We start from the raw sequence: 3,775 nt of genomic DNA, 5'->3' as shown, positions 1-3,775 counted from the left end.
CCAGGTCTCACGTCTGATGTTTCACTTTATTGTCGACTTGTGCGGTGGGCTTTGGTCATTCAGGAGTACAACCTCAAGATCTGCCATAAAAAGGGGTCTGAGAATGTTTTTGGCAGATGTTTGGTCACATGCCTTTTGAGATTTTTTTTTTTTTTTTACCTTGAGCATTCCAAACATTTTTGTTTGGACTTATAAGGGTGGGGGGTGTTACATGCCTGCCAGGCTGTTTGTTTCTTTCCCCTCCCCCTCTTTTGTTCTCTTCACAGGTACTAGGGGAAGCTGGTGTCAATCTCCCGACTGATCCTCTTCAACCAAGGGCCAGTCAGCATCCAGGGAGGCCTTATATAAGCAGCCCAGCTGGGCAGCTGAGGAGATCTCTCCAACTGGCTGGATACCTGACACATGTCTTGTTGTTGCTGTTTGTGGTGGGAGTTAGAGGGCGAGGTAAGTTTGGGGTACCCTGAACATGTCATCACGTAGGTGTTTTTCTGTTAGATACACTAGGTAAGTAGGTGGGTGCCACCCATGTAAAGTTTGGTGGGAACTTTTGTTAGATTGGGTAGGCAGGGTTTTTGTTTTCTATTTTTTTTTTTTATTTAGCATAGACTGTAGTTAGGCCCTGTTTTGTTTTATTATTTTCTTTGATTTGGCACCACCTAACCGTCCCTTTCTCCCCCACAGTTTGTACAAGCCTTCAGGGATTTTTGTTGTCAATAAATCCCTCATTTTTAAAACATTCACTTGGACTCTGTCGAATTTGTGTGGTTGTCGTGTTACTCCCCTCCTCCTCACAAAGGGGGGGCCGTAACACATTGCATTTTTTTAAAGGGATCAAAAGTTTCATCTTTTGAGCATAACAGCTCTTGCAGTGGTGTGAATGTAAATTATTTGCAGAGTTATGGCACAAAATGAGTGTTTTTTATATCATGTCATTCGGTGACATGCTGTTTCTAAACTCAGAGTTGGAAAACTTTTAGACAAATTATTACTCAGTGTTACCTTAAGAATCCATTACAATTTTTTTTTTTGCAAAAGTCAAATTTCTCTGGTCAAATAAAAAAAAAGCATCAACCAATAAAATCTGTACAAATCATATATTTGGAAAATATATTTTCCAAATAACAAGGGGTTGATCTGAAACATTTAAGTGTGACAAATTAAAAAACAAAAAAAAAACCCTTTAAGGGAGCAAATGCTTACTCACAGCACTACATCAATTCCTAAGGAATACCAACAAAGACATTAACCTGACCTGAACCTTTTGCATCTAATTCGTCATTTGTTTCACGCGATCTACTGAGCATCAGGGAATCACTGGAAAACCACAGAGGGTGGGTTTTCACTGCTCGCCAACTTACTGGAAGTCCTGATTCATTCTGTATTATTGCATCCAATAAATCATCCTGCCAGTCGAACCCAGAGAACCAAAGCTTGGTTATTGCTCATACTTTGTGGCTTTTGTAGAAAATAACAATAGCACTTGAAAAATCTTTTGTGGTTTATCTGTGCGGGGTTTTTTTATTTTTTTTTAATGTTGAGTTACATGTCCCTGGCTTTTGAGAAAATGAAAATAGCAATCTAATCCTTTAAATGGCTGCAATTCAATCTGTGCTATTTCACTCTTTTATTTTTACTTGCAACAATTTGACCAATTTAGAAGATAAATGTGTGAACAGACTGATAAATCTTTCTAAAACATTAGACAAACTCCTTAGAAGAAGGTTCCTTCATTTGTTTTATTTCCTTTTAACATAATCCAATTTCAGTTTAACTGAATATTTAAATTCAATATGATCAGTACCTATTTTATGATGTGGAAGGCAGGCAAATTATGAGAATTAAAAATGAGGAACATTAATATTACTGCTCCAGCTAAGAATCTATTCTTTACCTATTTAGTGATTGTGACTCATTTGAGTGAATCGTCTATTTCCTATCTTACATAGGTTTCTGCTTCATGTCATTGTCATGGCTGCTGGGATTTCACCAGAACATTTGACTGCCTTGATTTGAAAGAGGTCTTAGCGGTTTCCTTTTTTTTGTTTGTATTTTACTGTAAGGAGGGAAATTAATGCAGCTCAGTTGCTGAAATCTTCTGCTTCATCTGAGTAGCGCAAATTAAACCGTTATTCATACTGAAAAGGAGGCTGATTATATAACCCAAGTTCAGTGAAGTTCAGAAGAAGAAAAAAACGGATCCAAAGAAAGATGCCGCTTTTCATGTTGATCCGATTTGGTCCGTCTGAAAATCCTGAACAGCTGACGTAACCAATAAACTGAAGGGCAACGGAAAATAAATATTGCATCATTTCTGTGGATTTCAGACGTGGATGCTTGAGAACTGTTTTAATGTTGACATCAGATCAGAGGAGTTTCAAAATGTCTCGTTTGCATTCACGGTTCAGCATATGGATATGATGGTTCGGCATTTGTGTTTATACATATTCTATCAGCAGTAGTCACTAAATGAACCACTGTATGCAAAATGTGCACATTGTTGCAATATACTGAGCAAAATAAAAATGAAATCATCATTTGAAAACAAGATTGTCACTCACAAGTTTAGCTGTATATGATGGTTGATTTTGATTTTATTGCTGGGTTGCATTGGCAGCTAGTTGCACTGATGGCTGACATCAAGAAGGTCCTCGGTTTGAATCCTAGCTTGGGGTCTTTGTGCATGGCATCTCATGCTCTCTCAAGGATTGGAGCTGGTAAATGGCTTCCTCCCATAGTCCAAAAACATGACTATTAACAGGTCTCTAAGTTGTTTTTGGGTGAGTGTGTACATAATTATTTGTTCTTGTCCATGGAGATAGGCAGCCTCACCGCTACCCTGAAGTGAATACAGATGATGGAGGGAGTTTTGATTGCAGCTTTCAATCAAACTTGCAATCAACCTACAATGTCTGATTGCAGTTTCATTTGCACATGATAAATTAACCTACAGAAGCTTCAGTTTTTGTGACAGATCAACGCAAAGTATTGCTTAACTATGAATTGCTATGTACAAAACTTGGTTCTTCAACTTTTATTCTTACAAATAAAAATCTGATAAGAATATTAATTTGTAATCGTCCTCTTTCAGTCGTTTATCCCTAAATAAAATCCAGTGCAAAAAGTCACCTTATTATTAAATAGATTCCCTGTGCGTGTAATTTAATCCCAGTATCCAAATGTGCTATGAAAGCCGCAGAGGTTTGTTGGAGAACATTAGAACAAACAGCATCATGAAGACACAGCAGGAAAGTCAAATTATCACAGATAATCTCTCAAATGAAGTTATTTTTTTATTTAGTGTGCTTTCCCACAGACAAAATCTCTACATCCTGCATACTGAACAGTACACTATTCAATGGCCTTTTAATTTTTCTTCTCAAACAGATACTAACATATAATAGAGCATGTGGTTTACAGGTCTAAAATTTTCTTGAGGCAACGTTGGGCTGTGTAGGAGCCACAGAAAATACAAAGTAAAATATTTTGGTCTTTTTAACTTTTGTAAAAAAAAGAAAAAAAAGAAAAAGGAACAAAAAAAAAACTAACATGTTAAATAACACACTCAAGAATTTATATTCCAAAAGAGTGGCAGTTGTAATTGCTATGAAAAGCATTTTCACAAACAAATCAGAGGGCTGATTTCGATTTTTCCATCAAAATTTCAGATTTTTGTTTGTTAAAAAAACTTTTGTTAAAAATGTTTTCTTTCAACTTCAGCAATATGCTGTGCTTTGTGTTGGTCTACCAGAATAAAACTGAGATCTATTGTTACGTG

Source organism: Poecilia latipinna, unplaced genomic scaffold (genome assembly GCF_001443285.1).
Source record: "Poecilia latipinna isolate Pla-1442-1.1 unplaced genomic scaffold, P_latipinna-1.0 Scaffold24, whole genome shotgun sequence".
NCBI lineage: Eukaryota > Metazoa > Chordata > Actinopteri > Cyprinodontiformes > Poeciliidae > Poecilia > Poecilia latipinna.
The sequence above is the reverse complement of the archived record's forward strand: the minus strand, read 5'-3'. Positions refer to the sequence as shown.